Raw genomic sequence first — 20,019 nt, 5'->3', positions numbered from 1 at the left:
TATATATATATATATATAGAGAGAGAGAGAGAGAGAGAGAGAGAAAATCTTAAGCCGATGTGCACTATATAGGTACAAGTTCACACTAATTATACAATCAGTTAGATTAACGTATACTTTTAATATCAACCAGATATACGTATAACAACAAACACTAATATGAAATAAAATAACATTCTATTCTAGAACATTTAAATTTTGATGATGGACAAAAAAAATCTATTGCTCCTATTCATAAGTTAGTCGATCTGTGTATTCAAACTTTTATCGATACAAATGATGAAAAGAATTGAATTTTACTCCTCTTTTTTTCAAAATAAAAAAGTTCAAATTGAATTTTAATCACGACACAATCAGTTTCTATGTTCAGGTAAGAAAACAAAATAGAAAGAAAAACAATTCAGAAATAATAGATTTTTAAACATTTTCTTGTTTTATTCTTACAATTGATTTGATTTCTTTTCTTTTTTTTTCATATTTTAACATGTAACTTTCAAAAAACATGAAAAGTCAGAGAAACGTATTAAATGAGATGTATACATATGATATTATTGTAAGAAAAATATTTTGATGAATAAAAACGAATTCTCATATATCTTATTTTATATTAATTGGAGAATAAATAAGAACATGTAGAAAAGAATAAATTTTTTAAAAAAATTATAATATATGCGAATGGGGATTTGTGGAGATTGTAGTAATTCTAATAGTTGCATTCATGAGTCAATTAAAGCCAGACCACCGTTGAAAACTTGAAACCTGGGACTCCTCAGCAGAGCTCCTCCACGATTTCTCACGTAGGACTCAAACCCAAGACCTTCGATTTCGCTCGAGAACGCTCAACCTCTAGACCACTGAACAGGCATTCAATGGTGTTGATGTTAAATTTCAATCTATTCATGATCTTACACAACCTCACATCCATTGTTTGAAGTGGATGACTGTCTCCACCCAACACGGATTGAACTCCACTAGTCATAGCTTCCCACTAGAACTCGTAAAGAGTACCGTATTAGGAAGAAATGATCATCCAGTGCTTCTACGTTTTCAATGGTGGTCTAGCTTAGAATAACTCATGAATTCAACTATTAAAACATATTATATTAGAAAAATTTTCTCAACGTATATTTTGATTTATAAGTGTTGTATGCGTAAATGTAACCTATTCTACTGTTCATCAACTTGACTGAACTTATCGCCAAATAATTAATATCAATTCCTGTCAATTCACTAAGTAATCACAAGGAAAAATGATTGTGATTAGTTTTATTTGTTTGGTATCTCATTTTTCGGGTGAAAATATTTGTTATCAGTGAATGATCATATAACAGTTGCTTACGGATTATATTTCACTTTTGTTATAGACAAAGTTTCGGTGCTTACGATGCAGATCGACCAGATATACTGTAGATCTGTAAAGGCTAATTAATAATACTGTATACCTAACAGAGTGAAAACATAATCTACTTTAAATATTAAAAACAAGAAAATCGATTGGGAACAGTTCTTTTTTACAATCATTTCTCTCAGAACCATTCTTTGATCAACTATGTAACACATATAAAAGAGATTATTTAATAACTGAGTAACTAGAAACAAAATCATTTTCTGGTAATATTGAAAGGTAAACAGTAATGAAATGATGAGTGTACTCTGATAATATTAAGAAAGTTAGTAAATATATGTGTTTATTAACTGAATCTTGATTACAATTTTGTTTGTTAATTTACAAAATCCGTTTGGAATCTAACAACTACAGTTTGAAAGGTTAGTTTCTCTTTTTAGGATTAAATCCAACGATACTCCATTTTCCCTTATCTACATTACACAGATGGTATAACTTTGTTTACTTATGAAATACTATAGTTACAAATTTGAAATAAAATAATGTGCAAAGATGAAGCAAAAGACACTTTAAATTAGTTGGTCAGTTTTTAAATCTACTACCTCTCAAGTTTGAAAGTTAAATAATAAATACCCAGAGATCATCCATTTATATAGTTCTTACTTAAGAAATCCTAATACTGACCCACAGGAATTCACAAATCCGTGTAAAATTAATTCGTCTAGAAATCTAACAACAATGAGGAAGTCAATTCTTTAAAATCTGCTTTGTTCACCGATACGAGTGGAAGATAAACGCGACTACTAATTGATACACAAGTAAATTTCCTATTAATTTGAAACACATATTGACATATCAGTGTAGTATTGTGGAGATTGAGATCATGAATCGATCAACCCTATACTGATAATTATCATGTACTCACTAGCGGCTAGCTTTGGGAGGTAATTCTAGCAGTTCTAGTGAGAACCTATGACTAGTGGAGTTCAATCCGTGTTGGGTGGAGACAGTCATCCACTTCAAACAATGGATGTAAGGTTGTGTAAGATCATGGATCGATTGAAATTTGACATTAACACCATTGAATGCCTGTTCAGTGGTCTAGAGGTTGAGCGTTCTCGAGCGAAATCGAAGGTCTTGGGTTTGAGTCCTACGTGAGAAATCGTGGAGGAGCTCTGCTGAGGAGTCCCATATTAGAACGAAACAGCCATCAAGTGCTTCCAAGTTTTCAGCGGTGGACTAACATTGATTAATTCATGATCTCAATATTGACATATCATTTTTTGTTAAACATAATTTTAACTGTAGACTTACATTAGCTGAAAAATTACTAAAAACAGAGAAGTATTCGATAGTCCTAATTTTTTTAGTTCTCAGTGGTTTTATCATATGAAATCTAATAGTAATGACAACCTTCTATATATAGAACAAATAAACACAGTGTAAAATAAACAAACTATAGATTCATAGCTTTATTTTACAGCGAAATTTTTTTAAATAATAATAGTAGTAAGAAATTGAATATAAATTGAATATAAAACAAGGTTAATTCAAATCTATTTAGAATATAAACTAATCGACATTTGATCAATAGGATTATTCGTACCGAATTAAGATAAACAATTAAATTTGTCGTCGATTTAATGACAAAAAATGTAGTTACTGAATTTTCGGTAAACTAATCTACTGAAATTGGTCAAGGTTATTTTATTAATTGACTGATCTGCATACCTTAAGGGTGATCACGACTGTTGTGGTAGGGTTGTACGTAATAAAAAAGAAGCTATGAGATTAGGCTTCGTGACGTATGGAACTCGACAAAAATTATATAACTTCAAAATAAATTGATGCTTGATTGAGTGGAGATTCGGATAAACTACTGATTTCTCGCTGATGTATCGAATTTTTTTATTTATTTGAAGGAAAATCTATTCTTTAATGCCAAAACGAAACACTTGATAAAACAGTATTAATTGAGTCAAAGTGAGTGGGTCTGATTAACCTAATTAAATTACAATAATTACTTCAACCACCCGATAATCACTCAATACTTAATTCATCACTGAAGAAAAGTCCTTACAGAAGATAACATTTTTATTGTTTCTTAAATAATGTTCCCCAATGATTAAGTCAGTCTTGAAACTATTCAATGTTTCACATAGCACGTGAATAAGAGATTTGTCTGTAAACAAATAGATAATCTTTCGCTGTATGTCGATGAAACACATATTTTAATATGTAGTTTATATCACATTTAGCTAGACAACCTTGAGAAAGCTGATGGCGTTGGGATGAAATTTTGTCCAAGTACAAGAGTGTGTAGTATGGGGATCGTGGGTGCACAGTCCTGTGGAGTCTCAGTATTTACTGGCCCATGTTTTTTAATGGTTGTCTAGCTAAAGTAAATCCATTATATAAAGCATGTATTTATTTGTCTACGCAACTTAATGAACAGTTGGATTTGCTAACTTAGATAATCATCGCAGAAGCAGTATCAAATCACACGGGTTAAACTATTAAACCTACAATTGGTAACTATATTTATGTAAAATTATAAGACAACGAAAAATGAGTATTATTGCCAGATTTAGACCAGCAGATAAATTTACTAACGCATTAACTAACTGAAAGAACCTGATTTCCGGTTAAATTTCACTTTCTTTATGAATACCGAATATATTTTAGCGAAATTGTTGTTTGAACAAAAAAGGCACACAACTGATCTGAAGTGAGATACACTTCTCTTAAACTAAAACAAATAATTTCAGTGAAGTTGGTTAAGGAATGGCAATGGAATCCAGGGTTCACGTTCAGTCCTATTTTGAACTCGATAGCTGGGTATTTTTGCATCTCTGTGGTATCCACACCAGGACTCGAACCCAGTACCATTCGACTGAAATGCCAATCGTGTCATCCAAAGACAAATAAGTTTTAATCAAATGAAGTAGTTAGTTTGGCTGAAAAAATTAAACCAAACCAATAGTTCAACCATCCATCCCAATTGGTGGACAACTAATTGCTTAGGATCTAATCTCTAAATAACATGTTTTCACAATATTTATCATTCACACCATGTAAATATCGGTATAATCTTTCAAATACTACCGTTCTTACATATTTTTCTTTAAATGAAGATTGATTATTCACACTACTCGTTTGATTTTGTTTAATCAGCAACTTACATTAAGTTAGAACGAGGTATGCACAGATATATCAGGTGCAATCAATGGAGAATATATATATATTCAACAGTTAGAATGAGCTATCTAATTATTACTATTTTTCCTTATTAATTGATACTGTAAAAAAAACATGAAAGTTGTATAGAAAATTAGAGAAAAATGAAACAAATGAACAGAATTAAAATCCTTTCCATAGCTACCCCACCACTTTCTCAATGGTGGAATGTATCAAGTAAGCCGTCTTTTTCTATCTCCATAACTTTCACTCCCTGTTTCTGTTATTCATATTAATTATTTTCAATACTAATCCAGATATACATGAAAAAGTCTCCCATTTCTAACAGCAATAAAATATTTTGTTTAGAAAATATGAGAGTGAGTTTTTGAAAGAATTATAATTATTCCGAAAAAATAACTAGTCTATACAGATACAAACACATACAGCTAATCTGATGAATATATAAAGGATATTTCCAATTTACTTCAATCTGAGACTAACACAATGGACCATATTATTACTAATATCACTGATACTATTATTATTATCACTATCATTATTATTATCTTACCCTTTTGAAAGTTATGCGATAATCAACCTTGAATGAAATGGGTAGAAATTATTAATGCAATGCTTAATTCAATATAAAGCGAATACCGAGGTAACAACAATTTACTGAGTGGATTTCTATTGACAAACATCAATAATCATGTTTGAATTATAACCATGACTGTCTTTTGTTTAACTGAAAAAGGTATATATTCATGTACTTAGCTTATAGTCATACTTCAATTTCGAGAGCAATAGACACTAATTGGCGGTTCAAATAGAAGTAGACGGAGAGGGGTTCAGACCTGTAACATAGTGGATGAAATCTGAACACCTTAACCACTGAGCCACTGTCCTGTGTAGCTCAAAATAATTGCCTGAGGTATAGTAGTATCTACGTCTTCTTATGTGCATTTAATAACAACAATTTTCTAATCGTTTACTCTATTCAACAATTAAAGAAAAGTAATCACTTATCTCTCATGTCTTTTGGTATCTATTAACCTGACATTTCTCTACTTCCTTACGCCTGCTACCCGTCGTCGAGAAGCATTGGTCGACCACCAGCACTCCATCCAACCCCGTCCTGAGTAAACATTGCCAGTTCTTTCCAGTTGCTATTTATCCTTTTCATGTGTGCTTCCAATTCTCGACGCCCTGCGTTTTTCGACCTTCCACTTTTCCGTTTCCCTTCAGGACTCAAAGTTAGGGTATGCCTCGTGATGCAGTTTGGTGATTTCCTCATTATATATCCTATCAACTTCCAACGTCTTTTCCTAATTTCTTCTTCGGCTGGAAGCTGGTCTGTCCTCTCCCACAGTAGGCTGTTGCTGATTGTATCCGACCAACAGACATTTATTATCTAACATAGACAATTGTTTATAAATGCTTGTACATTTTTGATGATGGTTGTAATAGTTCTCCAAGTTTCAGTCCGTACAATAGGACTGTCTTGACGTTCATATAATAGATTCTCACTTTGATATTAGTTGACAGTTGTTTTGAGTTCCAGATGTTCTTCAATTGTAGAAATGCTGACCGTGCTTTGCCAATCCTTGTCTTTATGTCTGCAACAGATTCTCCTTGTTCATCGATGATGACGCAGGCCAGGAATGTAAAGGTTTCCACCTGTTTCAGAGTTTCTTCATCAAGTGTGATTGGGTTGGTTTTCTCCATTTGTATTTAAGGATCTTGTTTTTCCTTTGTGTATGTTGAGGCCTACTGATACAGAGGCTGTTGCTACACTAATTGTCTCCATCTGCATTTGTTCGTAAGTATGGGAGAGACGGGACAGATCTTCTAATTGATTCCCAGCTGTTCATTGTATTCCGTGCTTCTCTTCAGATGTGGAGGTAATGACAATCCAACCAACCACCAGAAGAGAAAAGGGAAAGAGTAAACAGACTTGTCTGACACCAGTCGTCATTTTGAATGTATCGGTGAGCTGCCCTCTATCGACGACTTTGCAGTATAGTCCATCGCATGGATTCTGGATGATGTTGACGATTTCCTTGAGTATACCATAGTATCGAGGAAGGCTCCTTAAGGTCCTCCTTTCCACACTGTAAAACGCCTTCCCATAGTCAATGAAGTTGATGTATAGTGACGAATTCCATTCAACAGATTGTTCAACAATGATCCATAATGTCGCGGTTTGGTCTGCCCACGACCAATCCTTATGGAATCCGTCCTGCTGATCTCGAAGTTGTGCATCTACTGAGTCTTTCATCCAGTTCATCAACACTCTGTTGAGAACATGTCCTGGTACCGACAGTAGTATGATACCTCTGTAGTTCTCACACTTGCTCAGATCTCCTTTCTTTGATATCTTGATGAGGAATCGTTCTTTCAGGTCTGTCGGCAATTGTTCTTCCTCCAAATCCTCCTAAATAGAACGTGAAGCATACTTGCAGTTACTTCTATGTCTGACTTTAGTGCTTCAACTGGTATGTTGTCAAGTCCTGTTGCTTTCCCATTCTTGATTTGCCTGATTTCTTTGATCGTTGGTGGAGTGACATCTATAAGAAGGTCTGTGTGTGCAGCTTCGATGTTCGTTGGATTCAACGAAGCTGGTAGATTCAAGTTTTTTGAAGTGCTCCTCCCATCTGTTCCTCTGTTCTTGAATCTCGGTGGTGGTATTGCCTTCTTTGTCCATGACGAGTCTCTCTGGTTTACTATATTTCCCTGTCAGTTTCTTCGTTGTCATACAATTGTTTTATATTTCCTTCTGTTACTGCTTTCCCCGCTGTCGCCACTAGGTCTTCCAGGTATTTTTGCTTGTCGGCTCTAATGCTCTTCTTCACTTGCTTGTTTGCTTCGGTGTATTCGGCTTGTGTCTTGACTTTATATGCTCTTGTTTGGCTGTTATTAATTGTTGTCTTTTTGTTCTTCATTTCTTGAGTCCTGTCAAGGGTTTTCATAAAGATCCATTCCTTATGACAATGCTTCTTTCGGTCCAGAACCTCCTGACATGTTGAAGTTAGAGCTACCTTGATCCCTTTCCAGTTGTCCTCCATGGTAGTTTCTTCTTCTTTAAGTAGATCCTGTAAGGATAGGAGCCTGTTATTGAGAGTTATCTTGAATTCATTGAGTTCATCAGTATCTCGAAGGAAGGCCGTATTGAACCTTTTTAATGCTGTTTGTTCAGTTTTCTAATGCTTCTTTAGCTTCAATTTCATCTTGGCAACCACCAGGTGGTGATCTGAAGCTATGTCAGCTCGTCTCCTAGTTCTCACGTCTTCCATTGTCCTTCTGAATTTTCTATTGGTACAAATATGATCTATCTGATTCTCCGTGATGTGGTCTAGTGAGACCCATGTAGCTTTGTGTATGTGTTTCTGTGTGGATATTGTGCCGCCTATAACCAATTTTTTGAGTGCACATAGATTCACAAATCTCTCACCATTCTTTTTCCTTTTTCCCAACGAGTCCATGTCGTCCCATGATATCTTCATAACCGTTGTTCTCCATTCCGACTTTGGTGTTTAGATTTCCAATTAGGATTGTCAGGTCCTTTCGTGAGCACTTCTCTATGATTGATTGCAGCCTCGAGTAGAACTGATCTTTATCGTCATCGTTGCTATCATCGGTGGGTGCATAACAAGGGATAAAATGCATTGTAATTCCCTCCTTTGTTTTGAAGGATGCTCTGATGATTCTGGATCCGTGAGATTCCCATCCTATAAGTGGATTGCGTGCTTCTTTGGACAGTATTAGAGCAACTCTCTGAGTGTGTGGAGCATTTTCCTTCTCGTGACCGGAGTACAGCAGCATCTCTTCCGCATCCAGCTTTTGCTGTCCAGCTTGGGTCTAATGGGTTTCGCTGATTTCGAGGACCGCCAAGTTGTATCTCCTCATTTCCGTTGCTATTTGTTTGGTCCTTCCGGTCTCCCACACTGCTTGAATATTCCGTGTACTTATAAAAATTGTTGCTCTGGTTGTTAGAAAAAGCATAGACCTCGTGACTTCAGAAGGATTTCGGCATTCACTATGAGGTGTTATAATTCCTCCTTCAACCCGGAGTTTAAATTATTTAGTTTGTTTAATCTGGTTGGCGTTTTTTAGTGAGATTTTTCTATGAGATAGGGTTGACGACCCCATGCGCAACCCTCCTCCTTAACCCAGGCTCGGGACCGGCAGTAACTCTAGAAGTTATATGTATATATCAATTAAGATTTCATTAACTGACATATAAAGCTAACGATAATCTGTACATGAAGTGGAGATAATAAGCAGATATGTATCTTGCATTAGATAACCAATAAAACATTTTAAAGTCGCATTTCGAACTCCGGTTCTGAGAACTGAAACAATTCTACATTGAGTTCACTGATACTAGTGATCTTTATATACTGTAGATTTAACTCGACTCTTCAAGAAAAAATTACAAAATTCTTAAAACATTAATAAAACGTATATATAAGATTAAAGTGGACGACTTATTAATTTTATTGATCAACTTCAAGTAATAAACAGCAAGATATCAAAATCCAGAACTAGCAAGGTAGAGAAAGATACAAACAAAGGAATAAATTTGGTTTGAGGAAAAGCTTACTGAAAATCAATACTTCTTAAGTAGTTAATTGCACTTCACCGAATCAAGTTATTATCATTTGAGAAAACACTTGAAACAATACCTGTAGGAAAATGAAGTGAATTCAATTCAAAAACAATGCACCAGTTAATATACTAAGCTTTAAAATTAACCTATCATGTGAAAAGTTAACAATACTACTCTAGAACTGGAACCAAATCAGATGGAGTGAACTTGAGTCGATAACGCATCTATGAAGTGATACATCAAGACCAAGAACACTGAACTTAAAACCCACGATGTATACTACCAAATGGTATAATAAAAATGCTAGAAAGAACCAAGTATCTTCATAAATTCTGAGTTACAATAGACTGCGTACCAATAACCAGGCTTAATGAGATACGTCGATGAACAGTACAATATTCTATACAATTACAATCAGTTCAAACACTTTGGATCTATAACCTAATACTTAAAAATAAAAATAGTTTGTTGGTAAATTTTTATGAGAATAGACAGTCCTAAAATCCAACTTGAAAACCTGGCTGACCAATGTGCAAAAGTTTAAATGTTTGGAGTCAGATAATAAAAAGTAAACAGTACTAAACGTCTTGTTTATCATCACTAGACTGTTTAAAAAACTTTTTTCAAACCATAAGAAACCCATGACACTTAGAAGACGTTGTATCGGTTACACCCAGAGTGGTAAATAGAAAGCCAAATAAATGCTTCTTATTGCAACATGATTTCACATTACTAAGTGAGAGTATGAAATACAAAAGCAAGAAATTTATTAAGAGTAAATAATCTCAAGTTAATATGTTCTGTGTTTCATAGATAACTTTAATGAATACATTTCATGATACCCGAATTCACAGGTCATGATATATAAGCTTACAAAATACCTAAACAATTCAAGCCACCAATAAATCACTAAGACCGGTAATAGAAAATATTCTGACCAACATATGACTTATGTAATCTTACATCTACATCAGGTAGTGTCATATTTCTAAGTAAATGACAGACTTAGCATGAAAAATATATAATCCATATATTTTTTTCGTCTTAGGTTTACCTCATTAATTTATCCCACTAAAGTAAAGTTATATGAGTAAAACTAATAACCTTGAATCTGATAACTGAAAGTCAGCTTTAAATAGTTGTAAGTTAAGGTTTTCTTTTCTGTTAATATTTAGGCACATCAAATTATTTATGAACAAGATTTATTGCACTGAGTGAGGACTGCAAATACTTAATTAAGAAATAGTATCATGAGGCTTCTCAGGAACACTGAACAGGAAATCACTAAACAAAAGATCATTTCATGAAGGATTGGTGAATTTGAAACTTTTTTCTTGAATTGATATTAGCCAGATGATCATTAGAAATTTGAAAGTAATAGGAAAATGTTTTACCATAGTATCAATAAACCTTCAAACACTAGTCACTTTCACAGTTCATCTTTTCTTTTCTGAACACATTAAAGACATTCACTGTTAGTTTCCGCATCCACATATTGTTTTATACTGATCAAAAATGTAACAGTTATTCATTGACCCAAGTATTCTTTACTTGATAACGGCACTTCCTACGTTATTACCATACCAAAAACAAACCGCATGATAGAAACTAGCCTGTCAAAAAACGTTGTGTCGGCTAAACAAACGACTGTGTGATTAATCATTTTCAATTTATTTCCAAAACGTATTTAAAACTATTTACTAACTGAGCAGTGACATATTTTTCGCCTTTTATTAAGTAGATTGAGAGTTCGAATCTCTCCCAATGTACATTCAGTTTAAACGGCCAAGCAATATCCCTAACCTGATTCAAAGTTGAGTACGCAAAAAAATGTACTATGTAAATGTATCTCAATATCTCTTTAATTGCTTCTGAAGCATCTATATAATAATCTCTCTACAGAGATGGTCAAGTACACAGCCAACACAACCTTATCTTTAAAAATCACTACGATGAATAAAACATACCATGGTCAACCTATAAATAGTTTATGATGTATTTTACTCATTTCACAAATGAACAAAGTTTAGGTTACAGTAATTTTCTAATAAATACAATCAATACGCGTAAATTAAAATTTGCCAACAGAAAATTAGAAACCATTTGAATTATTCAATAAATGTGAAATTAAGTTAATCGTGAATAAACAAAACAATAGAAAAGAAACAATCATACATACTTGATTAAAATAGTGAATGCTTGTATGGTTTTTTTCTCCATTTGCTAAATGAACTGGACACTATTACCATGGTGATTTGAAACCACTTACAATTGACTGATTAGTTAGTTTGTTAGTTTTTCTTTCTAAAGACATTCTCTATATTTTTTTTCTCTTCCCTCCTGTTTTTCTTTTCAAGTTTATTTATAATGCATAAATACTATCAATGGTATAATGATATTTAGGAGAGAACCAATACCTATAGGTACTTTCTTTAAATCAGTGATGTTTGACAAAATACATTAGTGTTTCTAAAATATCCAATATACCAAGTAATTAAACTATCACTGGAAAGGTCAAGAAAGATACTTGAAAACATTAAACTCAATACAAATCTTTGCTATAAATGATAATGAAAGAAAAATTTCGCAAATCCAAAATTAATATTAGATTCGTGGATTAACGTACTCCATATAGTAAGAATGGTTAATTCACAAGTCTGGATCTCAGATAAGAACATTTTCTTCACTATAACTCAGACCCATTCACTTTTAGCCTTGCTGTGAGAAACGGATACTTAGTCACTGAATAATTAAAAAATCAGATTAAATCCACGACAATCACTATTAAGTGACTAAATTTCACGTGTCATCAAGGCCTTAATGATGACTAGATTTTATAGAAATCCATTTATTTGGTATATCCTACTAATATTGTTCTGTACATGCTTATTTTATTTATATGAGCGTACTCATTTATCACAGCACTGTACGTTATTTCCATACTTTTCGAAATAGATAAAGCCTGGGAAGCGAGAGAATGCCTAAATACATGATATAATCTAACGACGAAGATGAAGCTTATAAAGGGAAGAAGAGTAAGTTTACTGTGCCAAATTACTTCAATCCAAATAAACCAATCTAATAATCTAACTCCAAACCACTGCAATATCTTGAATGCTAACAGTTTTAGGAAGTTGTTCTACTGATTCATATTAATATAGTGAATAAACGAAAAACGTTTTACCCAATGATCCTTAACATTATCGACCCTTTTCTGTGCCAAACGGTGCTTAAGAACACATAACTCGCACACGGCCTAGACATCTAATTGTCTTAACTATCCCACATATACTTCAGCCGAATAACTCGCCTATGAAGGGGCATCAAGCAAGTTTTCCCGGTAACACTTAGCAGACTACATTTTTGTCCTCAAGTTGTCTTGATTTAACAATCAGTTTGAATAAAGTTCAAGTGAAGCATATTCTACTATTTGGTAATATGATCTATGATATTCTTACTGTTGCAATACTCATGGATTGAAATTAGCGTTTTTACCTATTTGAGATCTCAAACATTTAAACAAACAATGTCCAATCTATTCACCTCGATTTTCATGAGGAATGATAGATATAAATACTTCTAAGACTACTCGTAAGATAGTTTTTCTTCTGACTAAAAATCTAAAACTGTTTCCCACTAAGAATATTAAAAACTTGTGCAGACAATCAATCATACTATGTATAATTAATTATGACAAGTTATTGAAACTTTCATTAAATGCTTTATGTTAAATTAATTCAGTGGTAATACCAAATACTGCATGACAGATTTCTGCATAATAATAAACTAGACGATTGTACATGTTCTTTCGTATCAGTAAAAATTGTTTTTTGTTTGAAAAACAGGAATAATTATGTCTAGTACTAATTACTCCCTAATCTTATCATATCCATTATATTATAAAAAGCAAACAGCTAAGACAAATCTATTCATTGCTCTGTATTCCTCTCTGGTAAAATACGGGTATAAATCAGATAACTTATCATTTAATTGTTGCTGCTTACTTAGCCTGTGATTTATGTGTTGAAACTATACTCATCGTCATTCATCTTCATAACACTAAATAAGGTTAGTAAGAAATGTTAATCAGTGTATTCGCATCTATCTATGTATGTGCACACGCATCTGTTACCTTATTTGATTAATTAAATTTAATGATTCCTTTAGAATATGTTTTCTACCTTTCTTTTTCTGATGTCCACTAGGACATTTACACTTAAGCACAAAAAGAATGAAATAAACTAGAGTGAAATTGTTGGCCCAGCTTGATTTTCAACAACATATATAGAGTAACAATGGGAAGATACAAGTAATTAACACCAACTGAATATATAGAGTAAAATCATTTACCTAGTTTTATTAGTATTATTTTACCTTTACAGAAATCCATCTTTATAAAATAAAGTTTTGCTATCATTACGACAGATAAAGTTTAATATGCAGATAAACTCTTTTCTGGTTGGTTTTAATACTAAAAAACAAAACGAAACAAAGCAACACATTGTCGACACAAACAAATCACTAATCCACTAACTTTTAAAAGAAAACTTGTTCTCTTAACGTCCTGATGCATACACGCCTCATCAATAATTTGTTATAAAGAAAACACAAACGATAATATGACCAATGTAACTCAAGAATTCTTTTTACATTTAACAAAGAGACAAACACATATTATTGTCTATATTTCACATAATTTTCTGTAGAAACAGACCTTTTAAAACAAATTTCACTCCATTAAGTATATCATCATATGATTTATAAGAGAATTATTAGGATATTTAAAACGTTGATTAGGTAGGTAAATATACAATAGACAGTCTATGAGAACTTGGGACAATTTTTACCAGAGAGATGGCAGTGATGTCTTCCAACTGTTCTTCATGTAAGTAATGATGGGTAATGGCTAGCAGTGGGATCCAGGACGCGCGTTTCGTCCTATTTGGGACTCGTCAGCTGATGCAACTGCATAGGACGAAACGCGCGTCAAACTGCATTCCACTGCTAGCCACTATCCCCCCATTGCTTACAAAAAGCTTGTGAATTAAGGCAATATCGAGGCAAACGCACAGTATGCACATATGCCAATAACAGACTGATCAATTGCAGTCTTAAACCTCAATGGGAAGATACAAGCCAAACAATACCAAGTGAATGTTCTTCATGTAGTTTACAACAACATTTCTCTAAGACTATTTGATGTTAAAATGAATCATGACTAATGATTTCGTCCGGGAGGTTTGTATCGGGAACTCTGGAGGAACTATAGTTAAATGAAAAATCAACTAATTGAGAAAACGGATGTAAACGATGATGAATTAATAATGAATCATGAGCGTCACTTTGAACCAACTACAATTTTAAAATTCTATGAACTTAAATGTGATTAGTTGTATAGTTCTTTCAGTTCATGTATAAAGCTGCTCTGAAAAAACCGCCAAAAGCTAAACTCAGGATATAGCACGAATTACTCCTGATGGTTGTTCGTTACCGATATGGAAGACCACTTAAATAGTGTTCATGCCAATAAACTTTGTATCAACGCACAAGGAAAAAAGACCTCCAAACTAAACACGATGACTAAAACTAATACAATGTGGTAATTTTTCGAGATGAGTAAAAATTTAATTCATCAACATTCCTGTGGTGTATGCTATTCATGTTGAAAGATATGTGATATGTAGCACTAATCGGAAGTGGAATGCCTGGCCGCAGATTTCAATGAAAGGAATAGGAAGGAAATCTGAGAGCGATCAAAAGAACAGAAGAATTAGAGGAATAACGGAGTGTGTAAAGGACAACGCAAAGAAAGTGTACAAATGATGTATTTAATGTATGATTTTCGTATATTACAAAGCCACTGTGTAATTTATCCCATCAAGTCTCGTCCACTACACTCTGTACTCTACTTCTGAGCCTTCATATCATTTTTTGTCAAATAAAAATTCTTAATCCTCAAGAGGATGCATATAATTAATACATAATATTATCCAAACCAAGAGTAACTTCATACAAAGACTGTTTTGATTTGAACGCTGGTATCACTTTTTAAACATAATGTCGAAGAAACGTTTCTTCTGAACAATATTACTTCTTAAACCATAGAGTTGTATTTATTCCTAACAAAAATCCATTAAAACATTCTAATGAAATGCCTAAAGTCTATTATATATTGAAGGAACTGCATGCTAATTTTTACTCAAACCTTAAGACAACTTACATAATTTAAGGTTGTTATTAATTACTGACATTTACTTAAGTAACTAACCGGCAGCCGACTAATGTATGTCAATTTATCAATAATTATTTGAATTAAAAGCTAAGTAAACCTACGCTGACAACTGTCTAAATCATTGAACCAAAAATGTAATAACTAAGGATATAACTGTACTAGTAACAGTAACTAAACATAAAACCAAGGCTTGGGCTTTTTACTTCCCAAATATATGACATGTAACCAGATTTTCACATAGATAATCATTATATATTTCAAAGTTCTTTTAGCAAAACACAAAATTTACGGTTAAAAGAATGTATTTCCTAAGTATTTTGCCATTGTAAGAAAGCCAAAACGGTAGCGAAATTTTTGAAAAATAACATTTTCACATCTAAAATTCAGATTTAAGAATCAACATGTAGCCAAGTGTTACAAAAATCAATGTTGGAGAAAGTATAATCAACATTTGAAATTGACAATGACATTTGCACAAATATCACGGATGCCTAAATGCAATAAAACACTACTTATTTCAATATTTCCGCTATTTCTTATGAACAAACAGTAAAATATTTACAGCTGTGATCAGAACTTAACAGTTAATCGTGTATAAAATCTGATAATGTAAAGATTACAAACCTTGCCAACATAATGACTTTTCTAGCCACTGCTTTTCAGGTGCAAAAATCTAGAGTATAACAATGTTTGACAGTGATATAGCATCATATAAAAGATGTTATTCACTATCGCTTATACAGAAACGGTTCATTTAGAGACTAAGAATATCTAGATGGAAGTCTCATTTGATCACGCAATCTTCTGATCGAATTGAGTAACAACAAAAGCCTGTTTGTGATGAGTTTCCCTCTTTCTCTAGCTTTCTAAATTCAATCTTTATATTTCTCTACATCTTGAGTCTCACTTTTCCCTCACACATCATTTTTCATTATCTTCCTGAATCAAATGTGCAATTTTTAGCCTTTCCCATTATCATTTCTGCTACATTACTTCGATTCCTTTACAACTCATCTTTCCGAATTCATTTCGTCGTGCTAATATAATATGGTAAATTGGGCCAACCTATGTTTGTGTAGGGTCATTTGCTGATCCAGACTGACTTAATGATCCTTGTACTTGATTTTTCGTAAATATGAAAATTATTGCCTTTTCACATAACAACTTGTTTTCTTCAAAACATTTAGTCATTCATTAACCGGGAACTTGAAGGTGGAAAACTGTTAACACTAGCTTGTTACCCTAAACATAAATACAAACATCACACTTTTAATAGATTTATAAACCACCCAGTTATAGCGTAAATAAAAAAATAAACCGCCTTCCAAAAAATAATGAACTGCTAAAAAACACTCCACAATTATGATTTTAAATAAAACTAAAACACAGCCAAACCTCAGGTAAATATATTTTTTATTAAGAATACGAAATATGAATTTATTGGCGCGTAAAATGACTTTGTTAGTGTGGATCTTTGGCATACATTTTGTAATAGCTGAGTCACAGCTTACTCAGTATGTGGCTAGCAGAGGAAATAAGGATGCATCTCCAGTCTTGTTTGTGACTCATCAGCTGAATGTACCTGGATCCCAGTAGTAATTTTCATACTAAAATTATATCATAGCTACTTAGGTCAACGCACATTTGTCCCAGGCTTTACACCATAACTAACGCCTAGTAATCCCCTTTGTAATTAATGTCCCGTTACGGAAATATTTAATGGCTGAAAGATGGCTTTACATCCAAATAGTGTAGGGAAATTCATATTTTACAACTAAAGTAATGGTTCAAACTTCAAACGAATACTGCTCTTAAAATCTACCGTAACTTATCAGTCAATAGAGAATCGTCTGTGAATTTTCATTCGATGATTTGGAAGGATATAGATTTCCGCGAATTGGAAATGACACTTAGACGATAGAAAGTTAAAGTATCCGTGTTAAAAGTAGACTCACAGATGTTTGTGTGAAGATGATTATAGTCACCCATTATTTCTAAAATGTGGATATCTATGATCCACACCAGTGAAGCTCGACTTCGCGCGTTATGGTAAGATAAATCAATCTAGATAAATATTCCTTGATGTTACTTACTTAGTCCATGTTTAGAGTATGAACACGATCCTATGAGAAAAATAAGGTCGAATAATGTACTAAAGTTCCCTAATCTTAATCAGTGGTAAGTATCCAAAAGTAACTACTGTAAAATAGATCCACCTGATGTCTGATAAGTGGCTACCAGTCATCTAAGCCACGTATCCTGTACATGACTAATGCATTCAGTCTGCTAGTGATTTATAATTGCTAATTCTATTAACAGTTAGTCTCTTATCAATTTTTGGAAGTCATTTGGAAAAAACGCACAACCTCATTTTATGGGCGATTGTCTATATCCTAACCCTAATATTTGATCTAGAAACATTAAAACACCAAACAGCTACCAGCATTTCAGCCTTTCCAGTTCTATTTAGAAGTTGGAAAACTGACACCTGTCTTTCTCAAATCGGCTCATATCAAGCTCATCACTAAATTCTTCCCAAACATTTTAAAAGGACGTAATTCCACTAACGACTTCAAATATATTAAGCTGTCTCATCCCAATGTGATAGCTCCAGATAATAAATGTTAATTGCTCAGGTATTTTGATGAAACAATAAGTTATTTGAAAATACCATAGACGATAAAAACACTGTCTATTTTACTACCTATTTGCACCTACTTCACGTAGCTTTCTTATGATGATAAATGCAAAACCACACTACTGATCAAATAATAAAAATAAAATTACTAACGATGAAGTAAACATATTAGAATTTAAAAAACTCCAAATTGTTAACATTCAGGATTGTAGATAAACAATATTTAAACATTAACGTACTTAGGTTAATCCGAAAAGTTGGGTTTTCTAGAAACAGGGCGAGAGGTTGTTAACACAAGAATAAATGTCAGAAATCCACTATTTAAATATTTAAAAGTCCATCAAACGTTTTGTTTCACATTAAACAGAATCTTCCAGGGAACTTAGCATTGCGATGAATTTGTATCGTCAGTAAAATACCCTCATCTCGTGATGGCACATCTTGTTTGCTTACCTAGAATAATTAGTGCCCTTTGCTAATGTGACCTTGAATGTATTTACTAAATGTTCATAATTCATCCAATAGCAAAACAGTTTCACTCCTATTGGTTACATGATTATTTGGATGAGTAAGTATTATGGTGATCTTTCTCACTAAATTGAAACCATTCATCTCTTAATGCTATTCTAAAGTCATTTATGGCCTGGAATTAGGACAAAATTTTATCATGTATGCTTGTCTGGAGATTTTCATCATATGGGTGAGACAATATGTCGCATCAAAAAGAGTATGAAACTAGTTACTGAACTGGTCGAAATCGAAATTACGAAGACTCAAACATGTTAAGGTACACATCAACACAAGCCACAAAAACTGTGTAGCTCTAACCTCCCATTTATTCTGTAAAAAACTATCCAATAGGTTCACATAACCTTCATGCCTAAGATCAATGAATTCAATTTCTTTTTAAGTATGGCCCAGGGATAGAATTCAGAGCATAACAACACAAATTAGATCAATCACAGATATGATATTGATACAAATGGTAATTAATCACTGGTGGTCAATAAAAAATAACTACCCTTTAAGATTCCTTTATATTGTATTTGTACAGATATGAAGTTATCAATAGAGAAAACACGGAAATAAAGTTCAAATGAATGTTTTGTTGTGATGTCAGCCTCTGAGGAATAGAAAATTATGCATGCCTACAGATGATACCCAAAAATATACCTTGACATGACAAACTATTTTTCTTATCTAACATAAGGTACATGCTCAAATGAATAAAGCATAATCAATATCTAAAAGTAGCTTGTCGGCATAATTCAGCTCACAGTGTCTGTTATTTTACTGGATAATCATATGTTCAGCTAGTGAGATCATTCAGTTATCCGGGCGAGTCTGGTTATGGTTATAAAAGTGATAGTTGAACATATTTCAATTACATAAGCGGCATATATTTTGGTGAAAACCTACGATTTTTCTTCACCATTAAAAAGGTTGTTTTAAATAATCAGACCAAATATGAAACATAATTCGTGCCATTAGGAATAACATAAAACGATTCAAATATATCAGATTAACACAAATTATAAACAAGAAAAGTATGGTGTCGACTGAAGTAATTATACCGTCACATCAAAAACATCTATCAGTACGTCTAACTCTGGCATAAATCTGGTTGACAACATTCTAGTTTTCACAAAATCTTATTACCCTGCTAATAATTTTTTATTCAAGAAATTTTCATGAGAACAAAACAAGGAAATAATTATTTAATTACCTACATACATTTTGTCTCAGATCAAAATCATAAAAAGGTTGGAGAACTGGAGTTACTTTTCCAGTTTACTGAGATTAAGATCTGTCGTAACATTTTTCAGGAAAAATATTTCCCCTGATTTTTTTTTGTTTTCCTTAAGACTATTCTTCTAACACTGTAAATATACAACAATATCAACTAGATTTCTTATAACTTTAGGGGAATTGTTGAAATTTCTCTATTTTATAGTTTACAATACGGAATGCTCTTAGAGAACTATTGAAAACCAGGAAGCAACGGGCGACTGTTC

At 33.0% G+C, this 20,019-nt stretch overlaps 1 protein-coding gene across 1 annotated transcript in view; it reads right to left on the bottom strand.

Annotated features, from left to right (window-relative positions):
- Positions 1–18,540, bottom strand: part of CDH24_1 (Cdh24p) — a 74,785-nt gene extending 56,245 nt beyond the window's left edge. The window contains exon 1 of the mRNA XM_051213143.1: positions 18,244–18,540. The gene's annotated coding sequence lies outside the window, so the exon portion shown is untranslated. The remainder of the gene's footprint in view (positions 1–18,243) is intronic.
- Positions 18,541–20,019: the final 1,479 nt, after the last annotated feature.

The sequence above is a fragment of the Schistosoma haematobium genome, chromosome 3 (assembly GCF_000699445.3).
Source record: "Schistosoma haematobium chromosome 3, whole genome shotgun sequence".
Taxonomy (NCBI): Eukaryota; Metazoa; Platyhelminthes; class Trematoda; order Strigeidida; family Schistosomatidae; genus Schistosoma; species Schistosoma haematobium.
Note: the sequence above shows the minus strand (reverse complement) of the source record. Positions and strands in the feature narration are given on the sequence as shown.